We start from the raw sequence: 25,408 nt of genomic DNA, 5'->3' as shown, positions 1-25,408 counted from the left end.
ATATAGGTATAGAGGTATATATAATTATAGTAGAATCCAAAAGAAATTTTAGCTAGGAAATGTTTTATCAATGCCTCCACTACATTACACTCTAATCTAAAATAAAAATTACAAAAATTACCTCATATAACCTTCTAGTCCAGTGTAATTTCCAAACTAACCCAACTATGATAGATTCATGACTGTTATTACATTTCTATTCCCTCAGCATTAGGTAATAGAAAGCAGGTATTTTATCTTCACAGTGAAGCTTTTCCCAGTTGTCTTTGCACCAATTAAATTGCAAAACAAGCCCTCAACTCCTTTGGTTTTTTGGGGAAATGATCCAATGTTTCCCTGATTCTGTAGTCAGGAAATACTAAGATTCTTATATCTCAGTGTTTGGTTTTTCTTACCATTCATCTTTACATAGTTCTCTCATATTTACAGGTCTAACCCTTGGCATCATCAACCTTCTAGTCTCCTTCCCGGTTTCCATTCTTCCTTCTCTTTCTTGCTTTTTCTCTATCACCAACTCTCTCTGTTTGTTTCTCTTTCTATTTCTCTCTGTCTCTCTCTGTGACTCTTTTTAATTATCTCCCCCTCTCCTTTTGCTTTTAACAAATGCTGGGCACCTAGACATACTTGTGAAGTAGAGAATACATTGACAAACAAGACAGACAGAGCCTCTATCCTTATTGTGCTTCCTGCTTCTTGTCTATCTATGGAGACAGTTGTTGAAAAAAATGGCAAGTGTGGTGAAGTTTAGAATATGACAGGATCATAAAATAAAAATATGTAACATTCTATTTGTTATATTATTCCTAAGGAAGTAACATTCAAGTTGGCCTCTGGAAGATATAGTAAGTACACAATATAAAATATACAAGTAAAAAGATATAAAAGCATAGTGGAAAATTGTTAAGTAAAGGTAATGATAATCTTGACTGAGAGAGCCCTGTTCTCTTTCTCTTAGGTAAAGAAAACTGTCCCCAAAATACTAGCCTTCCTGACTTCCTTCCCATCCTCCTTCCTCCTTCCACCTTTCCTTCCTTCTACAAACATTTCCTGAATGTATACTACTATGTGCCAAAGATAAGAAATTTCAAACAATTATCAAAATTATTTAACAATTACTATCACAACTAAAATGCTCTGCTAGAAATTTACTTTACAGAAAATCTCAGATGAGAGAAAGATATACACAGCAAATGTATGTTTGCTTTATAACAGCAAAAAGTAAAAAGAAAAAAAAAAACTAAATGTTTATTGTTTGGGATATAATTAAAACATTATGGCATGTCATTACAATAAAATATTATGCAGTTTTGAAAAAGACTGAGGCTGATCTTCATGATCTAATAGCGCCAGCTAGTTGAGGTACAGTGCTATGTGAAAAGAGCATATATAGTACAACCCATCAGATAAGATGTGACAAAATATTTCTAAATCTACATCTGTAATTCTATTTATAGGTATATTTATACTTCTATAGCTGTCTATACTATATACCTACCACTATAGTGATGACTAGATATCTTTGTTCATACTTAGGATATTTTGGGGAAGATTTATAAGACACCATTAGTTTCAAAAGAAACAATGAGGTTGGAAATGGGATTTTCACTTTTAAAATTCATACCCATTATTAAGACATTTACTTATTTATACATCCATTTACTTATTTTTTTTTTTTTTTTTTTTTTTTTTTTTATCCTCACCTGAGGATATTTTTCCATTTTTTGTACAGATAGAGTGGGAGGGAGAGAGAGGAAGGGGAGAGAGAGAGAAACATCGACGTGAAGGGACACATCGAGTGGCTGCCACCCACACGACCAACCAGGGCCGGGGACAAACTGCAACCGAAGTACGTGCCCTTAGCGGGAACCGAACCCAGGTCTCTCTGTACCGCAGGCCGACGCTCTAACCGCTGAGCCAAACTGGCCAGGGCTACTTATTATTTTTTAAAACAGTTCATTAGCTAATAGTTGAAAGCTTTATCTCTTCTTTTGAGCAGTGAATTAGACCCTCTTATGATTACAAAAGAAATAAAATTTGGCCCCCATTACCCTAAGAGAACTTGGGTAGACTCACCAAAGCTGTCCTTCCCAGAAACCATGGGAAACTGGGATGTTACCCATGAAACACACAGAACAATGCAATATGACTAACTTTTAAGTACTCAATATATTAAGATTCTTAAAAGTACAATTAAAAATGAATGGGTATGAGATTATTGGAATAATCACTTAGTAGGTTATATAATGTCTAATCATAGGGTTGTACAACTAAAACTAATATAATATTGTATGTCAAGTATAATTGAAAAATAAAAAATTATTTAAAGTAAAAAATATAAATAAGCCTGGTCTGTGTGGCTCACTGGTTTAGCATTGACCCATGCACCAAGAGGTTGCCTGTTTGATTCCCGGTCAGGACACATGCCCAGGTTGTGGGCCAGATCTCCAGTAGGGGGCATGCAGGAGGCAGCCAATTAATGTTGCCTCTTATTGATGTTTCTATCCCTCTCTCTCCTTTCCTCTCTCTCTAAAAATTAATAAAGAAAAAATATTTTTTAAAAATGTAGAATTAAAATTTAACATATAAATTTATATATATATAAAAATTAAAACTGACAATAAAGAAACACTTGAGACAGTTGAAAGTAACCTCAGATTGCTTCAAGATAAAAGCAACTTGTTTGCCCTGGCAAGTGTGGCTCAGTTGGTTGAGCACCGTCCTGTGCACTGAAAGGTTGCCCGTTCCATTCCCGATCAGGGCACTTGGCCAGGTTGTGGGACTGACTCCCATCAGAGTGTGCTCAGGAGGCAACTAATTGATGTTTCTCTCTCACATCGATGTTTCTCTCTCCTTCCTTCTCCTTTTCCTCTCTCTCTAAAATCAATAAAAACATGTTTGAAAAATATAATATAAACCTAACTTGCTTGATCTACACAGTGCTAAAACAAACAGAAAAAAGACACATTCAACCACTTTCCGAGGTATAGAACAAAAGGGCGAGAAACAAGCTGATTGATTGAAGTTTTTTGTTTGTTTGGTTTTGTTTCCTGCTTTTAACTGGCTGTGTCCTATATACACAGTGTAATTCTCTTTCCTCAAACTATCATCACTCAATTGAATGATGTTGCCCCATGAAAAACAGGTTTGGCATAATTGTTGTGTATTGTTGAGAAATTATTATCAACTTTCTTTTCTCTTAAAAAATATATTTCAGCCCTGGCCGGTTTGACTCAGCGATTAGAGCATTGGCCTGCAGTCCAGAGAGACCCGGGTTCGGTTCCCGCTAAGGGCATGTACCTCGGTTGCAGTTTGTCCCCGGCCCTGGTTGGGTCGTGCAGGTAGCAGCCACTCGATGTGTCCCTTTCACGTCGATGTTTCTCTCTCTCTCTCCTTTCCTCTCTCTCCCTCCCGCTCTATCTGAACAAAAAGTGGAAAAATGTCCTTGGGTGAGGATTAAAATATATATATTTCACAATGACAAAAAAATGAAAGGTATAGAGGTGTTCTCTCTATTATTCCTTGCTTTTCTGATAATTTGAGATTTGTCTAAAGAAAAAGATTCAAAAAAGAAAAAAAAAAGCTGGCATAATGATATGTTATCAAGTAGGTAACAAACTGTTTATTTTTTTGATAAAAACAAATAAATGTCCTCTTTTCAGTTTATACACAGGTTACGTTTAGAGCCAGAATAATATACCGCAAGCATAAAGCTCATTCTTGAAAACACATCCCTGATGTTGTTTTTTCTATTCCTTATATTTAAAAGGTGAGGTAGTAAACTCAGTAAGAGTATTTCATAATGTTATCCTCTTGGTTATATAACCTAGTTTTTTCAGTTTTCCAGTCTGTAGAGTAAGATGTATTAGTGTAACTTCTTTTATGTTTAAAGAAAAGTGATTATTATGGAAACACTCTAGGAAAATCATTTTGGCATTTTCCCTCTCCTCCCATTAGGCCACTTTTTACCTTTGGAAAATAAAGTCATAGACATGCTTATTAAGCACTTGGTTGAAAAGTAAATGTTGTTCAACAGAAAATGTATTTGCACAGAAGTATCTCTTCAGTGAAAATCATCTAGTTCCCACTTTCTAAAATATGAATATATTATCTGAACATGACCTCAAGTAGAATTACAAATAATCATTTCTTTTTTAATTGAGGTAAAATTTTACATAACTCAGCCATAAAACATGTAGCTTTAAATTTTTCTGTCTACAACTAAACTTACCTTGTGAGCCTCCATTTTCACCGGTGGCAAAACATGTGATCTTGCCAGTGTAAAATAAACTCAGTTACCTTCTTTCTAGCTAAACACATTTTCTTTGATGAAAATGTTTGGTTGGCTCAGAATTCTCCTCTTCCCTGTCCTCCTTTTAATCCCTTCCTAGGTTTACATTTTTCCTTCTGGTATCACACTGGCCTCAGGGAACGGGGGTCTAAGCCAAGGTCATTGACATCTATCCATCCTGCCTTTCTGATGTGACATGTAATTCATACTTTCGAACAATTCATTGCTTTTTAAAATTGCTGTCCCTGCATTAATCTTGAAACATGGGTGTTCATCTTTCCTTTCTAGTTGCCAGTCAAGAGCACACACCACCAGCACTTCACAGTGCAGACTGAAGATAGGCTATCAAGAGAAACCTGGTCAGCAAAGCAGCAGTAGGGCATACAGCACCCCAGCCCTCAACTCTCGTCACCTACTGCTCAGGTCTATGTACACATGGCCAGTGTTCCAGCACAGAGGGAGCTTGAGTCAGTAACAGACAACATATTTACAAGGTTAAGGGGCAGGGAAATCTGCTTGATCTCTAACAGTAGAAACCTCCTCATGGAGGGATGGCCCTGTTAGAAAGGGGGAGCCTCTGGACCCCACGACTGTTCTTCTGTTGAACATACACCTGCTGAGCCAACTCGCTGCTAAGCAACTGAGAAAGGTGATTCACCACGAAGGACACTGAATTTGTCTGTCTCTTATCAACCCACATCTAATGGTTGATTATTTTTTTATATTGTTTTTATTCTAGAATTCTCCTCTAGCATAAGGAAAAGATTTGATATTTGGTCTTCTTACTTAGTAGCTTTTGTGATTTTAAAAAATTAATTCCTTTGAACTTGGTAAGAGTTCAAAGTTCAGTTTTGACTCTTTGAATTCTTCCTTTCTATGTTTATATACTTTATTTATGTTATCTTATTTAGGCAGAATCTCTGGGATAACCTCTCAAACCTGCAGTGATTGTCCACATTCTTGTCAAGTAGCCTAACTTTAGTAGACATGCATCCAGGGTTCCATCCCTGCCTTCTCATTTACACTCACTGGTAAATTCTTAATTGAAACAAACAAACAAACCTGTTTTGTTCTACTCCTCATTTCTCTCCACAGAAATAAATAAGTTAGTGACCCTAGCTTCTCTCAAATAGGTGGAGCCAATCAAGGCAAAGCTGTATGTACCTGTGAAGTGGTAAAATGATTCTAGGTAACCGCAGGCTCTACAGAACAAACTTTCCCTCAGGCTAGCTGTTCCCAAATCTAGCCTGGGAAAAGGATAGCTATAGCAAGGCCATTTGCTTTTATCCTGAGCCATCCTTTCAGTATAGATTTACCTGTTTGAGAGTCAAAATCGTTTTCTCATTCTACTGACTTCAGGATTTTCTCTCGATTGATTCCAAATTTAGGGGAGGAACTGAGAAGTCATACATAAAGTCCTCAAACTCCCATAGTATTTGTAGTATATTTATCAATACCATTTACCTTCAAAATGCACATATTTTACATCGAGGTCAATTCTTCAAATAAAAAATTTTAAACAGTATCCAAATCAAGTAAACTCAAAATTTAGGGAAAAATAAGTTGGAGTAGTACAAATTTTTCTATTTAAATGTGCCATATGATAAAACAGTGAGATTAGAAGCTTAACCTCTGTATCTTGCTAGATAATTAAGATGGATATAAGCTGTCACCTCTTTGAGTCTCAATTTTGTCATCTATGAACTAAAAATAATAGAACCTATTAAGTTTTCCCTAGTGGTTCCTCTCTTCTACCACATGAGAAGGTCACTACTTTATATCACCATCACCTGTGTACATGTTAATACCTAATATTTATTAAGCACTCACTAAGTACAGACACCAACACTAAGCACACACCACACTCCACCTCATTTAAAGCATTTTATAATCCAGTGAGCGGGAGCCACTGATACCTTCATTCCACCGCTGAGGAAACTGAGGCCAGGAAGGGCAATGTCATGTTCCCAAAGTGCTCTAACTAGTAAATATCAGAGTACAACTAGGAATCTAAAATGGACTCCAGCACCTTATATTTTTTACCACCGTATAAGTCTAAATTAATTTAATAGAAACCTTGTCCCTTAATCTAGAACCATTCTTTTAGGAGCTGTCCATTTACACACACACACACACACATACACTTGAATTTTTTTCCCTAACATTTTTAATGGTGGAAAAGAAAATAAACACTGTCATGAGAGCTACAGTACAACCTGATGAAACACTCTTAATGTTTCTACTGTTTTACAGCTATCCAAGACAGACAAAGCTTGTTTTTTTGTTTCAAACCTCACAACAGGCACAGGGAGTCCAGCCTGTATTATCATACATTTGCAATTGAAAATAAATTTACACTGTCAGAAGGAGAAAACTGACTTAAACAGAAGCCGATTAAATGCTTGAAAATAATTCAAGGCACTATATCCTTGAAGTGGTTCCAAAAAGTGACATGGATGTAATATAAGATCCTGAACGACATCGGAACTCCAGGATTTAGCAAAAGGGTGAGAGGGGAGTTCATTCACGTAGAGGAAGAGAAAATTTTCTTTGGACTCGTTGTATCAGATAATATGTTTGTTTAAGGAAAAATAAACAGGTGGGAAAAAGTTCTGCATGCCTAACGTGGAAGGAAAGCATATTTGTGTCTAATACATTGCAGAACCTGTTTTAGTACAGCTCACACTTTCAAAAATATTGCCCTCGTACGGTGGCCAAGGTCAGTTTGAATTGAGGTAATCTGCTATATATAAGTGCAGATCGTATGTGTGAAACCAATCTCGGAGGTATTCTGACACCCTACCTTTTAAAAATATTTTCCCTGTTTATTATTCATGGATTACTAATTTTTCCCTTTGAGATCTGGTCATCTTTAGCTTTTTGTTTTGCTTCGTATCCCAATTTCAAGTGCACAACATCCAAGTTTCCTACTGATAATCAACAACCTTCATTCCTTTGGTGCTAAAGGCACATATTATGATTAGGTCACATGCCTTATAAAAGCACTACTGTAAATGTTTCAGGAATAAATGATCCCTTACAACTTAAGCACAAGTTTCAGACCTCAAAGCTTTCCTGGGAGTTTAACAGTAGCATCCTGCAATATCAGGAGCAGAAGTACCTCACTGCACATGAAACTCATAACGACACAGTTGTGAGGTACACCTCAGAGGGGTTTGAATCTATACTCATTGCTAATAGGGGTCCTCAAATTCAAAACCTCTGCAATGTTGAAGTCATCCTTTGTGAATTAGTGGAAAAAGAATAGTCTGGAAATGACGGAATTTATTTTCTAGACCCCGCTGGGCCACTAACTTCATGGCTTAACCTCAAAAAGGCTCAGTGTTCTTATCTCTCATTGCCAACCCTGTGGGAGACAGCAGAGAAACAGCTCACAGCGTACGGATGGGAGGCATGCGGCTGTGAAGAGCCAGCTATTGTCAATGCAAGTAAGAACTTAAAAGCACCTTGCAACAACTTATGGAGGTGTCTTAAGGAACAGTGAAACCACAGGGAATAGTTTGGGAACACATTTTGCAGAAAATGAAGAAAAGTATAGTGTGGATGCAACAGCAATGCAAAAGACAGACCCAGAGATTAGATATAAGATGTGACGGCAGAGATCCGTGATTCATTGTATATCCTACCTACCATCCAAAACAGTGCACTGTGGCAACTGAAATGAATGCACACACAGGGACTTCGCCTTCTTCAGTTTGGCTGAATAAAAGCTACTACTCTGCACAGAGTTTTTACATTCACATGGTTGGAGGTGGCTAGAGGCCAAGTATGACATTTGGGTGTGCATGATAGCATCTTGTCATAAACTAATTTACTCTGACAAAAATGTGGGCAAGATTCCAGTGTTGGGTGCCCCCCTCAAGACTATGAAATGGGAACACCAAAAAAAGATGGCTTTGCTATCAGTCATTTGCTTATCAAATCTACAGATGTGGAATGCACAGATGTATGAGGGAGAGCTAGCATATCCAAAATATCCTGATAGGTGGGACAAATGACCTGAATGACATGAAAACCTTAAACAATGTTCATGAAAAAACTGAAAACTGCTGCTTTTATGTGCATACTAATCAATTCTCTTAGTACAGATGAAGAACTGGCTTAATAACAATTCATATTTAAAAATATGACATTCCGGGTTACCATAGCATTTAATTAAGTTTGTACTCTGACCTGACTGTGGCATAAGCCAATACAAGCATGGCATACACTACTACAGTTAGTATTCAGATGACAGGAATCCATAGCAAACTATGCTCTGTATCCGTACACTGCTGTCTGCGTTAGCATGCAGTGCAGAACTAAATGTAATTTGGGGTGTATTTTGGAGTATCCCTGGGCTGGCCTCAGTTTTCTTCTAATCTATGCTCATTTATTTAGCAATCACATTTAATCTTATTGCTTTAAGTAGCATTTGTACACCGAACACTCTCCAAATGTTAACTTCGATGCAGACTGTCACTCTAAAATCCAGTGATTACGTCCATGCCTGCTGGACATCTTTGCTAGGATGTGCAACAGGTACTTCAATGGATGTTGAGCTCTACTTCACATCACGTGTGAAAAAATAATTGCAGGTAAAGTACACATCTAAATGTAAACAGGGAGACTTCTAGATGATAACATAGGAGTATTTATTTATGATCTTGGAATAGCTAAAATATCTTAAACAGGATAGAAAAAACTGTCACCATAAAGGAAAAGATTAATAAATTGGACCACATTAAAATTAGGAACTTTCAAGAGAGCAAAAAGTCAAAGCACGGAGTGGGAAAAGATATCCCCAGCACATATAATCAATAAAAAGATTTTATTTTGAATGTATGGAAAATGTCTTAAATCAATAAGAAAAAGGCAAAAAAAAATACAGCAGAAAAATGAAAAAGTCTTGAACAGACACTTCTCAGAAGAGCATATCCAAACAACTGATGAACATGAAAGCCTTCTCAGCAAAGATGCAAATTTAAGATAATGTCACACACTTATTAGAATATCTAAAATAAAAAAATATTAAAATACCAAGTGTCAATGAGACTGAAGCAATAGAAACTCTCATACATGGTTGCTGGGAATGTAAATTGGCCCAATCACTTTGGAGAGTATTTAGCATTATCTACTAAAGCTGAACACGCATATGTCCCTTGACCTAACAATTTCACTTGTCAGTATATATCCAATGGAAACTCATGCACATATGTAAACAAAGACATGTACAAGAACTTTCAGAACACCATTATTCATAACAGACACATTGTAAAGACTCCACTGTGCATAAATAGTGAAACAGAAAAACTGTGCTGTCATAGAATAGAAGACCACAGAAACAAAACAGAATGTACTACAACTACACACAGTGACATGGATGACGCTCACAAACCCAATACTGAGTGCAGAAACTCAGGCAATATGGTTCTACTTATACAGAATTTCAAAAATGACAAAATTGTTTTAGGGTACTGGAAATCAGAATAGTGATTATATTTGGAGATAGGACAGTAGTTATTAAATGGGCACAGGGTGCTTACTTGATATCTGTAATGTTCTTTTTCTTACTCTGGATATTAATTAATGGTTTGTTCATCTTATGATCATTTATGGAGCTGCACATTTATGCGTTGTGTACTTTTACATGTGTGCTACTCTTCTGTTTTAAGAAGTTTTAAGGGACATTTAAAAATTAGGAAGTATCAGAAAAAATCCGTCAAAATATTGAGAGCTTAAATAATAATTGAAGGAATTAAAAATTAAACTTAAAAAGCTCCAGAACTTTTAAAAGAAGAAAATGAAAGCTATCTTCAAAAACCACTGTGTAACAGCAGCATTATTTTACATGATTCCAGAAGGCAAGAACCAAAAAGAAGAAAGTTTTTTCCCCAGCATTATTTGTTAGGACACTGAAATGTAAGTAACAACCTACAAAGCAATGACTTACCTATCAATGGAAAATTTTAAATTTTAGCTTCTTCTGTCAGAGAAGCTAAAAAAGGGATTCCCATATGGGAAAAGAAGATGCATTTCTATGCTATGGTTCATGATAAAAACAGTATCAAATGTATCTGTCCCTGTCTCCTCCCTCTTCTCCTCTCCCTCCCACCAAAATCCCTTTCTCTCCCCTGCCTCCAAAAAGATAACAATAGAAAATCAGCTCTTTTATTATTTTTTTTTAAATTCAACTTCATTCGGGTTAATCACACAAAGACCTAGAAGTGTGATGGGACCCCCTCAAAAGCGGCCTGATGTTGAGGGCTATGCATTTCATGCCCTGCCAACTCCATTTACCCCCAAAGAGAAAATATTTTGGAACTGGATGTTTCTCCTCCCCAAATATTTTTCCAAGAATCTTGGAGAACTCCACTACCTCAGAAAACACACAAGAAAATATGTGCATAATTGCCCTTGCTAGATAACAATAAATATTTCATATCTGATTAAAGATGCCAAAGTGGTATGCGGTATCCTTTTTTTTTTTCTTTTATGAGGAAAGCATGTATTTTATCAGCAATCCTGAGCCAACATTTCCAAATACTGTGTGCAGGCGGCCCGAGGATGGGGTTCACTCGTGGCGGTGTCATGGTTCGCTTTCTTCACCTTCTCTTCGGCAGCCCAGTCTGATGCATCAGTCCTGGTTTGGAGGCTGAGGCTTTGACCTGCTCCATGTTGTGGGAAAGCTCATCCTCCTCAGAACCCTGTAACTTCTGTTCCACATCTGCTTGTTTGTGATGGTACTGAGAGGTCCATACATAATCCTTAGCCAAAGCAGCTGCCTTCTCCAGAAACGCCCTCCTTCACCTCACGTTCTGGTGAGCCTGTCCTATGCTCGAGAACTGGAAAAAAGGCCCCTTGAGCTACCTTCTTGACCTTCCTTTGATGGTGTTCTATGACAAATCTCAATGAGGCAGAAAATTAGAATAAAAACCGCTGCTACTAGAGTCGCAAGTATTGCCTCAATGAGTCCGTTGTTACTTATACTCCTATTCTGGCACTTCTTTTGTGAGCTCATTGACTCTTCCTCTTCCTCTTCACCCTGGGCTTCTGATCTCTCATTTTCCCACTGGTCTGTATCTATGCTGCCTTGGAAACCTATACTTCTTGCTGTGTACTGAGAAGCTTCATCAGGAGGCTGCAAGGTGTGTTTATCAGACATTCAGTGTCACAATGAAGTTTGACGGTCTTGCCAACAGTCTTTATATTATTTTTATTTTTATTATTTTGTTGTTATTTCTCACCTGAGGTTATTTTTCTATTGATTTTTTAGATAGAGTGGAAGGGAGAGAAGGGGAGAGGGAGAGAAACATCGATGTGAGAGAGACACATTGATTGGTTGCCTCCTGTACAACCCCAACAGGAGCCAGAGATCAAACCTGTAACCCAGGTACAGGCCCTTGATCAGGAATTGAACCTGATACCCTTCGGTCTGAGGGCTGACGCTCTAACTGCTGAGCCAAACCGGCCAGGGATCAATATTATTGTTAAATAGGCAGAGGCAGGTGGCCAAACAGCTAGGTCAGATCAGTTTTTCCAATTCAAGGGTCATCGTGAGGATGCTCACAACTGTTGTGACACTTGTTGTTCCCATGTCTAAATATTTTAATGCTGGCAAATTAGAAAGATATGGATCTTTAACAGTTTTCAGAGGATTATGATTGAGAATCAACTTGTGTAAAAACAGCATCCCCTACCAGGCCTGAAATGCCCCTGAAAAAGCTCAATTACAACCAAGATTTAAATACTGAAGGGATAGCAGGCCTTCAAATGGATCCTTATGTAATTCAAATTATTTTCACTGAGGATAATGGTATGACTTCCATGTATCTTTATCAATATAAGAAAGAGTTTCCTTGGAAATGTAAGATGGTGGAGGTGCCACTATAGGTGTTGGGCTCTGGGACAGGCACTCTGTGGAGCCTCTGCTTTGGGCCGAGACCAATACAGGCCCCAATACAGGCCAGCATCCCATTATTTCAGGTACAGAGCTCACATGTGTTCATGGTGGCATTCTGTTCAGTCGCTAGAGGAACGGTCTCAGATGACTCTGGTTGCTGACTTACGGTCACTTCCCGGTCCAAGATTGAGCTGTAACTTTGGACAAGGTTAGCTGCAGAGCCTGAACAGCTCGGGATGTGGAAGTGTCACCTCAGGGTGCTTTGAAGGAGCTGTAGTCTCCTGCTTGGATGGAGGTTTGACCTCTTCGGTGGACTTCGGAGAATGAGCTGAGACCTCCTGCTCAGTTGCAGATGGTTCAATCTTCTTAGGATGCTTTGGAGTTATCAAATCTCCAGATACACATGGATAGGCAACACTGGATGCTGAGCTCCTCCCGAACCTAGAGATGAGCCTGTCACCTCGTGATGTACTGAAGATTGAGCTATGACATATATAGTGGATTTTGGAGGCTGAGTTGGACCCTTCTGCTGGACTGGAGAAGGCTGTACACTAAAGAGAAGCAGATGAGGCAGGGCTGAGCTCTTCTGCTGGATTGAAGATTCAAGATTTTCAGGGTAGGGTGGATGCTGATGAATTGACACAAATTTCTATGGCTCAGAGGACACTGTAGACTGAGTTGAGGCCTCTTGTTGGAGTAGAAGTTGAGCTGAAGCCTCCTGAGGGTTTGGAGAAGTTTCCATTTTCTCAGGGGCCACTGAAAGAAGAGCTGAGGCTTCCTGCTAGAATGACAGAGGCTCAGCCTCTTCAGAGATACATAAAGGGTTTTGCTGACCCCAAGGCCCAGGGCTCAGTGGGCCCCAGGGGAATGGAGGCCAGCAGGACAGGGTTCAGGGCCAACTCAGGAGGCTGGGCTGCCTGAACCTGCAGCCACAACAGCTGCCACACGAACAGGAGCTGTGAGACCCAGGGGTGCAGCCTGGACATGACAGGTGGAGGGGTGCTGGCCCAGGCACTGTAACTGAGCAGGAGGTCTCAGCTCATTCTCCGAAGTCCACTGAAGAGGTCAACCTCCATCCAAGCAGGAGATTGCAGCTCAGCCTACTTCAGAGGCTGATGCTACAGCCCTGCAGCAGACTGCAGGTCCTTCAAGGCACCCTGAGGTGACACTTCCACATCCCGAGCTGTTCAGGCTCTGCAACTAACCTTGTCCGAAGTTACAGCTCAATCTTGGACCTGGAAGTGACCATAAGTCAGCAACCAGAGTCATCTGAGGGGTGCTGGCCCCGGCACTGAGCTGAGCAGGAGCAGAACAATTGGCAGCCATGTCACATTGGCAGCCGAGTCATGCATGCATCCCCTTGGCAATCAAACAGCCCTCCCCCTTCCCCAGGTTCCAACCTCTATTAGTCTATTAGGGTGACAGTGATTACAGAAGAATAACCAGAAACCAAGTGGTCCTTTTCCTCTGCACAGGGGACAAATACCTCCCGCTGGGCAGATCCTCCTCACTCACAGTGAGGCAGGATTTGGACTGTTCACCTGGGTGGCCACAGACTCCAGCAGCCCAGGGATAATGGGCTGGGGGACATTAAAGGAAGTGGGGAGTTGGCATGCTGCAGAGCTTCCCAAGGAAACCACAGGGCCTGGCATCCCAGGAAATTCAGAAGTGCTGGTCTAGTTCTGGCTCTCTGCGCTCCTCAAAGCTGAATCTGAGAGACAGTCTTCCTCTCCTGGGCCGACCTGTTTCTGAGACGAGTGCTGACCAGGGGCGCTGCTGTAGGTGCCCTGGCTCCGGAGGCTGCTTTCCGTGCAACCACTGGCACGGGTCCTCTCCCATCCCATCTGCCCAGGCGATCTCTTCCCCTCGTCTGCCTCTTCTAGAATCCTGGGTCTCCTCGGGTCGCCATCCTCGTCCTCCTCCACCTCCTTCTGCAGTATCCTTTCAATGACACCTTATCTGTTAGGTCCACAGAACCATCCCTCCATACAACTGTGCTTTGTTGAATTTTATTTTCATTTCAGCATATTATTTCACAAATAATTGAGATGTCATTTTGATTATTCTTTACCCCAATTTAATAAGGTGGAAAGCATTTAGATCAAAAAGTCACCTTAGTTCTAGCCTATCAGGTAGCATCTGTTGCAAAGCAACAAGTACATATAAGATACTGGACAAGAATCCTAAACAAAATGCCCAGTGAATTCCTTTATCACTGGTACATATGTTACTGTTCTAGTATTCCTAGTCATCTTTAACATATGGATAAATCTGTTTCTCAAAAAATTACATTAATAAATGAATAGACCATTTTGCACACACATATATAAATTTTACAAATATATGAGCATATTCTGGACATATTATACACCATCAAACTTAGATTCTTATTAGGAATGATATAATGGTATAATACTGCTTTAAAAATCAAACTCTGTAATTCTTGAGGATTAAAACACACCTATAATTATTAATAAAAGGGAAGCAGTTACAGCTGGGCTTATTCATGGAGGGAGAAAGGAAGGAGGGGAGGCAGGAAGAAGGGAGGAGGGAGAGGACTACTTCCAATATAAAAAGTGATGTTATCAGTCGAGACCTGGAGAAGCTCAGATCTCAGAAATTTCAATTAATAGAAGTTAAGAAGTGAGAAGTAGGGCTAGATACAAGAAGGTCAGTCAGAAATAAACTCCACCTGCATGAACAAAATTATCAAGAGCCAGAAAGTTGTGCCCCTCATACACCCAGACAAAGGATTTGAAGATTGATATCTATTCAAGTCCCCTGGGAGAATCAGAACAGATGCTGATGCCACAGGACAAAGACTCCATACGTAAGAGGGCTTCTGCCCAGGGGTAAGCTACCTGGCCAATCATAGGTTAATGCAAAATCCGTAAGAGCTTCTAGGCAGCTTTTTTGTTGCCTTTTTCTTAATATCGGTGAATAACCAAGGATCACTAAAAATTTGAGGAAAATCTTAAAATATGACAGACACAAATATATACAAAATATATTTACCTCAGAAGATGTAGAAGTAATTTAGGCAACAGCGAAAATTTAAAAACAAACAAAAAGCTGTAATCTCCTTAGAAATCACAGAACAATACTAAGGTGAAAGAACATGACTTAGAACAGTGATGTGTCTGTCCAGCGTGCCGATCTCAAATGACAAGGCCATGACAGGAAAGGAAGAGGGACAGGTAATTAAAATTAATAAATTAATCTCAGATGCTAAGGCAATTTTAGAAGCTAGAAAATGCCCAAATATTTGAAAACTAAATAACAACTTTTATATAAACCATAGGTCATAAAGAAATCAAAAGGGAAATCAGAAAGTAATTCTTACTGGACAAAAAATGAATTGCATGAAAATAAAAACATGACCTATCAAAAGACCTACTAGATCTAAAGCAGTACTTAGAGGGTAAATTATAGCACTAAAACACCGATATCAGAAAAAAAAAAAAAAAAGTCTCAAATTGGTGACCTAAACTTTTATCTTAAGAAACTAGAAAAACAAATTAAACCCAAAGTAAGGAGAAGAAAAGAAATAAAGGACAGACATCATTGATATGAACAACACAAAACAATAGAGAAAATCAATGAAGTCAATAGATTCTATGAGAAGATCAACAAAACTGATAAATCTCAGGCAAGACAGCTCAGGAAAGAGAAGACATTAATTAACAAGATCATGAGTGAGAGTATATATCATTATAGATCTTACAGACAAAATGTATAAATAAATTTAATAAATTATAAGTGCCAATACAAAATAGGCATTTAATAAAAGACTGTTATGTAAATTATTATTATAATTGTGAACATTCATAAAGGCTCTATATTGGTCAAATAAGAAGAATGACATTGTTTAACCCTTCTGATACTTTTCCTCCATCTCTCAAGAACTAAAGTAAAATATAAATGTATTTGGCCTCATTCCAAAGCAAGCCAGTATTCTTGCAATCTTGACTATAATGAAGACAGTGGTTCAGATCTTTAAGCCTCTCCACCCATTAATATATAGAGACCAGCAATGGTCAGACATGCAGAATTGGTCCAAAGAAGAGCACCTGGCAACATACCTAGCAATATATGCACTGTTTTTCTCATCTAAAGTAACATAATCCTGTGATTACCCAGCTGTAAAATAGATCTTTCCCCTGGGACTCCCACATGGGGAGAGGAATGAAAAGGAGGAAGGGATGGGGGATAAATGGTGATGGAAGGAGACTAGTGGTATTGAACACACAATACAGTATACAGATGTATGTTATAGAATTGTACATCTGAAATCTGTGTAACTGTGTTTACCAGTGTCACTTCAATAAATTTAATAAAAAGAAAAAAATGTGTTTTCTTTTCAGTTATAGCATCTACATAAATAGAATACTGCTTTAAAATCTTGGCTGTCAAGAGTACTTAATTAATTCGCTACATACCTGAAGTAAGGAGGAAAACAGAATTTGGTATGATTGCTAAATTTCTGTTTGTAATCCAAACCTTACGGAGAGCATACATACCAACCTCTTAAAGTATTAAATTATATTCAATTGAAAAATTTTTTAAAAATATTTTGAGGGGGAGGGATGAAGCACAGAACTTATACGCATGTATGCATGAACAGTGGACATGGACAACAATCTGGAGAAGGGGCAGGGAGGGAGAGGAGGGGGGAATCAGTGGGGGAAAAAAGGAGAAACATCTGTAACAAAAATTAATCAATCAATAAATAAAAATATTTTGAATATGATGCAACATGCTTTTTTCCTAATAACACAAATATTCAATTAGAACTGTTAGATATCCTAACTTTCTCCCAAATTCATCATCACATTTTGCAAATTAGATTGAGCAATAATGTTCATAAATTCTTATAAGTAATAATTGTTATAGCCTTCTTATTTTTCTGAAGGTCAGCTATGCAATTTATTATAGTATAGTTGACAGCTTTCCTAACAGTTACTTTTCACTAGGATCTTCTTTATGAGATTTTCTGTTAATATTAGGAATGGGAACTATTTGTTGACAGAAGAGCTATTCAGTTCACTTATTTCTAATAATATAACTTATGTATCAAGAATATTTATTTTTCCATTGTTGGTTTTATATCATTCACAAGATAAAATCCGTTGTGTTTGTTAACAGTAGGCAGCCAGAAGTTTTTTCTTAAAATGTATGAATTTAAAGAAAGGGATATTACTATAATGTTACAGCAAGGTTCAAATAGTCTCATGAATATAGTTGGCCCTCATTGCACATGTCCAAATCCAAAACAATCTGCTAATTTTTCCTTAGTTATGGGGAGGAGCAGCTTCATTAACACAAATATTTTTTTTTAAATGAAAGCCCTTGTGTATATCACCACAACCAGCACATCCACTAATTCTTTGCCTAACTGACCTCACTGCATTTTGCATTGCATCCCTCCAAAATGTGTAGCAATTTTTCATAGTTCTTAATGAACCTTTGAATTGTTGTGTGACATGTAAGTACAGAGAATTGAATTTAGAGGAAGTAATGACTTTCTTAGATGCACACAGGACATGAAACCACAGACTCCAACTCTACCAATGCTTTTGGAGGATTATTCTGAATGGAATTGAAAATAATCTGTTCCCACAAAAGAATTCTGTTAAATGATTATCCTCTCTGCATTAGAGATAAACCATATTAATTTTAAAATTGTAGTTAAAGTTCCCTTGCTATAGGCCAAGAATTGGACTTCAAGCAAAATGGAGAATTTATTGGAATGGCTCTGCAGTACTTCTCAGATTTAACATTAATAGATATGCAGGCAGCTCAGGGGCCTCAGCAGCTGGAGTTCATAGACCACCTTTTTAAAGGGGTTAACTTCAATGACTCCTTGGCTCTATCTCAGCATTTCTTATGCAATTTCTCAACAGAAAGAATCCTGTTGGCCTAACACGAATCAGTCGTCTAGGTGGATAGTACAAGACAGGGTACCTGTGGTCTCTGAAGGCACCCTTCTGGATCTGGGTTCCAATTCCAGAGCAACAAGAATTTTTTTTTCTTTATTGACAGAGAGAGAGAAAGAAACATCAATGAAAGAGAACGTCAATTGGCTGCCTCCTGCATGTCCCCCATTGGGGATCGGGCCCACAATCTGGGCATGTGCCCTGACCAGGAATCGAACTGGTGACCTCCTGTTCATGGGCTGATGCTCAACCACTGAGCTACACCAGCCAGGCTAGAGCAATAAGAATTTATGTGAGTGGTCACTCCAAGGTTTGCCCATTTTGTTTGGCTGCATTTTTTGTTTATTTCTTTATAAACATTTTACAAGATATAAACTCACTTATTTAAAAGTTTTCCAGCCCGACCCATGTGGCGCAGTGGATTAAGTGTCGTCCCATGGACTGAGAGGTCCTGGTTTCTCTCAGGTATATATCTACTAGTTTAAAGATTGTAAACATCAGCATTCCCCTGCCATCTCTGAACATGGTTTCTTATTCTTTATACCCTCACCTGAATTTGGAAAGATTTATCTTTTTAAATTTTTGCTGACCTTGTGAATATGAAATATAACTCATTTTAATTTTCATTTCTCTGATTATTAGTACAGTTGAGCATCTATCCAGGATCCAGTACCATACTGTCTTAGTAATATATATATATTACTTCCATTTTAACATATGTTACTCTCTGGTAGGACTGGTTACCCACACCATTCTTCTTCTTTTTCAAAGTCTTCCCATTATTTTTTGAAATTTAAATGACATTCATTTAATAAGGTCACTAATGGTCTAAATTAAGAAGTAATTTTTTGTGAATATTTTGCTTTGGGAATATGACACAGAGATGCTATGTTTACATATGTATATGTGGCAGATAACAGAATCACCTTGTAGCTTGTCGATCACATCTCCCTTTTGTCCTGGTACTCAGCTAGACTAACACTTCCCAGTCTTCCCAAGTAGATGTAGCCGAATGACTGAGTCCCAGATAGGAGAATTGAAACAGAGCACTGAAAATCACCCTTCTAGGTCTGACCCATAAAGAATCTTCTGTATGCCCTGGCCAGTTTTGCTCAGCAGTTAAGAGTGTCGACCCGCGGACCAGAGAGTCCGGGTTCGGTCCCCGCTAAGGTCACGTACCTTGGTTGCAGTTTGTCCCCGGCCCTGGTTGGTGTAGTGTGGGTGGCAACCAGTCGATGTGTCTCTCTCACATCGATGTTTCTCTCTTTCTTCCTCCCTCTCTCCTTCCTGCTGTATCTGAAGATAAATGCAAAAATGGTCTCAGGTGAGAATAAAAAAAAGAACCTTCTGTATAATTCTCTCTCTCTTCTGAGCTGATTCTCAATATCCAAAGAATTTTCAGAAGCTGTATGATAAAGATAGTAGAGCTTTTCTATCAATATAGTTCCCTGAATGAGTGCATGAAAGAGAAAAATTCCTACTGTGTGTTTAACATGGACAAGCAACTGAGCAAGAAGTGAGAGGGCAATACATTTTTATTATTAAACCATGATTTGCTTTGTTTTTTTAAAAAAGCTCACTTTAGCCCTGGCCAGTTTGGCTCAGCGGTTAGAGCATCGGCCTGCGGTCCGGAGAGACCCGGGTTCGGTTCCTGCTAAGGGCGCGTACCTCGGTTGCAGTTTGTCCCCGGACCTGGTTGGTCGTGCGGGTGACAGCCACTCGAGGTGTCCCTTTCACATCGATGTTTCTCTCTCTCTCTCTCTTCCTCTCTCTCCCTCCCACTCTATCTGTACAAAAAATGGAAAAATGTCCTCGGGTGAGGATAAAAAAAAAAAAAAATTAAAAAGCTCACTTTACCATAATCAATACATTATTTCATACATTTATATGCATACAGGTTCATAATCCATTATGTGCACATTTTGGAGCTAGAATTGTTTTAGAATTCAGAATATTTGGATATTGATAAGGTAATATGGTAGATAAACATATACTAATCAATATTCCCAGGCAAGCCTAAGAAAGCATCCAATGACCAGACACATTAATTTTTCTGCAATGAATTACTAAATGAGATAAAAGTCTATAAATAACTTCATATCAGATCAGGTACATTGCCAAATTACTTTATTCCAAACTTTAAAAAGCTTTCGATTTTCAGAACTTTGTGGATGTTCGATTGTGGTTAAGGGGTTATGGACTTAAAAGTTGAAATAAACTTTTGTTATCCGTGCACTTGCATGAGCAAATCAATGGTTTTTTTTTGTTTGTTTGTTTGTTTTTTTTATCATTTTTAGTTCTATTTTCATTTATGAAGAGGAGCAATGCATCCTTAGAGTCTTTATACTTCTATTAATGTCTAAACAATCCTATTACATTTCACTATTAGACAAATATCTAACGTAACTTGTTTGCATAGAACATTGAGAATAAAATAACTCCATAATGTAGCAAAGGGATTCATTTATAAAATTTTGGTGACCTTATATCAACTTTATTCTTCTTTGTAGTCTACAAGTAGCCAAAAGCAACCAAAAAATTTGCACTATATCTGAAAATGCATAGTGTTCAGAAAATAATGAACTGTCTCTCCATTCATTATGATGGTAATTACTTATTACAATCACAAACATATCTTCCCTGAATACACTCAGAGATGATGCTGGTTGATCACTTATGAGTAGCTTCACCAGCTTGATTCTGTCAATCCAAACAAAACAGTACCTCTTCTGTGCAGCAACATATACTAGTGTAGATAAAATTTAAATGGAAAAGCTTATTATACATGCAAAATTTTCGAATGTGAAAACCATGCTTGGACTTCTGCTTATTTGTATATAAAGCTGCCTTTGCAGTGAAATACATCTTATTTTACTTCAAATGACCATGGAAATGGGATACTAAAACAATAAACATGCATATAAAAATGATTGCTAAAATGAGATACTAAAGAAATAATTCAACTTTCACACAGAAATGATTAATTTAATTATCTTTGAAATATTTTTGTCTACTTAAGATTACATTATTGAAAGTGTGACACTTATTTCTTTCAAAGATGACAAAAACGAAGCTTTTGTATCTGCAGTGCACAGTGGTGGTGTCCCTCCTAGAGCCCCCTTCCCAGGCTGGTACACCCAGCTCCAGGTGCTGCAGGTGTTACAGGCTAATAGTTTGCACCTGCACTCTCCTCAAAAAGGACTGCCCTTAGCTGACAGGAGTCACTTTACTCCCTGTTTCCTCAACCCTGTGCAGCTGGGTGATTAATTGATGTAGACAGGAAAGGTGTGGAAGAGTGTGTCTAAGCACATCCCCCTTGCCTCCAGGCAGAACAAACTGATACAATTCATGCTCCAGAGCTCCCTGTGTCTGAGGCTCCATTTCTACTGAAAGCACCCAATCACACAGGGAGCTCTGAAGCATGAATTGTATCAGTTTGTCTTCTATACTGTCCTGCTTCCCTCATGCACAGAGCAGGTTTCACATGAGAGAACTTTCTCACTAAATTACTTGCACTAAAATCTGCATCTTAGGCTCTGCTTTTAGAAAACCTGAACTAACACAGAACATATTATTTATAATTTATTGAACACCTATTAAGGGTTAGGCTAATCTACGCTTTCAACACTGCATAATTTTATTCTAGAACTGTCTTAGTTGTATGAAAACTATTATCCCCATATGGTGGGTGGGGAAATTCAGACTTTGTCGAGTTGAGGAACCTGTATTTAGCTAGTTGTAAGTGGGAAATCCAAGAAACAAACTCAGATTAATATGGCTCCATAAACTCTACCCTACAGGATTTCTCACTGCCTCTGTATCATATTTTTAATGAGGAAATAAAAAAAATTAAAGATCTATTCAACTACACTTTTTTTTTTAGTGAAATGGAAGTTGATGTGCATTTTATTTTCCACAAATATTGATGTAATTTGTTTAAAATGAAGGTAAGATTGTATGAGTCATATAATTTCCATAAGGGTTTATTAGTGGACAAGCATGGATTCGATTAAAAAGGAAATAAACATCTGTATAATACCTTCATTTTCTTAAAAGGGAACATTTTATACAAGTTGGAAAATAGCAAGGAGGGAAAAGATCATGTCAGCACAATGTTACTGGTCATATACAACGCAATCTTATGTTTCATAGAGATTTCAACACAGGAAATGGGTATATTAGGAACTGCCTAATTCATAGGTTTTCCTGACCCACATACAGTGGTTTCTTTGAATGCCTCTGAAGAAAAAGCGTAAGCAGTGCTCTATACCAGCCTCAATAATACATATTTCAAAGCCCAAACTAGTCAGCCATGTAACTGTTTGCACAGTCAACATTCAGTGGGAAAATACGTGTCAACAGGTTCCCCTTCCCCAGCCCGGAACAGCACGTGATCTTTCATTACAATCTTCATGAGTCTATGATTAGGAAGGGATATTTTATTTTATTTTTTTTCTATTCAATAAATCCAGGATTCTTAGTTTACTACCACTTAAAAACTAACAACGTCACCCACCCCACCCCACCTTGCCACTTAGCCACTTAAAAGAGTTACATAATCATACTACACTAGAAACACTGTAGGAAGGACCATGTCTTTTCCATCTTTGTTATGACAATAGCAAAGTGGTTTGCATAGAGCAGAAAATTAATAAAATGGAATGTCGTTTCCCACAACATGAAAAATCCATAACTTAAAGTGTCTTTTCTTACTATTCTGATTGCTATAATGTCTTGCCAGTGACCAATAATCTTTAGATCCCTAATAAAATCTATAAATATCTGATTGTCTTAGGGAACCCATTCAACCATCTTTTCTATAGGGAGACTCAAAATTATTCAATGCTTACCTTAAAAATTATCAACAAAAGTACTGCATATTTTCTAAAACTTCTATTTTATTCATAACTATAGCTCCAACAATGTTATAATTTTCTTTTACTGCAGAAATTATATTATTTATTAAATACTTGTCATGTATCATGTAGTATGCCAAGTGTTTCATCGGCATTTTCTGTTAAATACTCAATGTTAAGATGAGATGACATTTAATCTTTACATTACAAGGCAGGATGATATGGCTTACAAAACTTGTACAGTCCTGTCCAGCCGGTGTGACTCAGTAGTTGAGCATGCACCAAGAGGTCGCTGGTTTGATTCCTGGTCAGGTCACATGACCAGGTTGTGAGCCCAATCCCCATTGGGGCGCATGCAGGAGGCGGCCATGATGTTCTCTCTTATTGATGTTTCCATCTCTCTTTCCCTCTCCCTTTCTCTCTCTCTCAAATCAATAAAGAAAAAACATTTTTAAAAACAAAACTTGTATAGTTCTGCAATCTGTAATATGGAGTAAATAGTAAATCTGGAATTTGAGTCTAGTTAGCATTTACCTCCAATTTCTATGCTGTTAACTACTGAACCACACTAAGTCTTCTAAAGCCAGAATCACACTTCTCTTCCCATTAATAAAATTATCATCAGTTGCATAACTCCACTGAATCCCCCAAATAAAAAATGTGGATCGCACTCAAAAATTCAAAACAAAGAACACAGTTTTCATTTATCTCCTAAATTACTCAAAGCTGTCTTTTTGCCACAGTTCATTGTGTCATTTCTTTATCCCAGCCTTTTATTACCTATTGTCTGAAATGTTACAAAAACCTCTCCGTGGACGACCCTGTCTTATATCTCATGCCCCAGTCATCAAACACATACTTATTTTCACCTACTGCTGCCAGTGTACTCTTTTTTTTTTCTTATGGTAAGTGTATGTTTATTTCATTTTAAAATTAATTATTTATTTTTGTTACAGATGTTTCTCCTTTTTTAGCCACTGATTTCCACTCCCCCACTCTCCCCACCTTGTCCCCACCTTTGTTGTCCATGTCCATTGTTCATACATACATGCATATAAGTTCTGTGGTTTATCTCCCCCCACCCCCTCTTCAGGGGATTGTCATTCTGTACCACACTTCCGCGTCTCTGGGACTACCCCATTCCTCAGCCTATTATGTTCATTATATTCCACAAATAAGTGAGATCATGTGATATTTGCCTTTCTCTGCTTGGCTTGTTTTGCTTAGGATAATACTTTCCAGGTCCCTCCATGTCTTCTCAAAGGATAAGAGATCTTTCTTTCTTACAGCTGCATAGTACTCCATTGTGTATATGTACTACCGCTTTTTTATACATTTGTCTACTGATGGACACTTGGGCTGTTTCCAGATTTTAGCTATTGTAAATAGTGCTGCTATGAACATGGGGGTACATATATTCTTTCTGATTGGTGTTTCAGGCTTCTTAGGGTATATTCCAAGAAGTGGGATCACTGGGTCAAATGGAAGTTCAATTTTTAATTTTTTGAGGGAACACTATATTGTTTTCCATAGTGGCTGCACCAATCTGCATTCTCACCAGCAGTGTACTAGAATCCCCTTTTCTCCACACCCTCGCCAACACTTGTTGTTTGATGATTTGAAGATGGTGGCCATTCTGACAGGTGTGAGGTTATACCTTATTATTGTTTTAATTTGCATCTCTCTGATGATTAGTGATGTTGAGCATTTCTTCATATGTCTCTTAGCCATTTATATGTCCTGTTTGGAGAGGTGTCTATTCAGCTCCTCTGCCCATTTTTTAATTGGGTTCTTTGTCTTCCTTTTGTTGAGTTGTATGAGCACTGTATATATATTGAAAATTAACCCCTTATCTGATATATCATTGGCAATTATTCTCTCCCATACAGGGGGTTGCCTTTCCATTTTGATAATTGTATCTTTTACTGTGCAGAAGCTTTTGAGTTTGATGTAGTCCCATGTATTTGTTTTCTCCTTTGTTTCTGTTGCCTTAGGAGATGTATCAGTGAAAATTCTGCTGCGTATGATGTCTGAAATTTTGTTGCCTACATTTTCTTCTAGGATTTTTATGGATTCATGAGTCACAATTAAGTTTTTTATCCATTCTGAGTTTATTTTTGTGTATGGTGTAAGTTGATGGTCTAGTTTCATTTTTTTTTTTTTTTTTGGATGTAGCTGTCCAATTTTCCCAACACCATTTATTAAAGAGGCTGTCTTTACTCCACTGTATGCTCTTGCCACCTTTGTCATATATTAATTGAGCATATTGCCTTGGGTCTATTTCCGGGTTCTCTGTTCTGTTTCAATGTACTATATGTCTGTTCTTGTGCCAGTATCAGGTTGTTTTGATTACAGTGGTTTTTTAGTATAACCTGAAGTCTGGTAATGTGATCCCTCTAACTTTGTTCTTCTTTTTCAAGATTGC

The 25,408-nt window shown here is 38.0% G+C and overlaps 1 protein-coding gene across 2 annotated transcripts in view; it reads right to left on the bottom strand.

Moving 5' to 3' along the window:
• Positions 1–25,408, bottom strand: part of CFAP299 (cilia and flagella associated protein 299) — a 619,623-nt gene that overhangs the window by 331,302 nt on the left and 262,913 nt on the right. The gene's annotated exons all lie outside the window — the stretch shown is intronic.

This window comes from Molossus molossus, unplaced genomic scaffold (genome assembly GCF_014108415.1).
Source record: "Molossus molossus isolate mMolMol1 unplaced genomic scaffold, mMolMol1.p scaffold_m16_p_1, whole genome shotgun sequence".
Lineage (NCBI taxonomy): Eukaryota > Metazoa > Chordata > Mammalia > Chiroptera > Molossidae > Molossus > Molossus molossus.
This window is presented reverse-complemented; position numbering and strand designations above follow the sequence as displayed.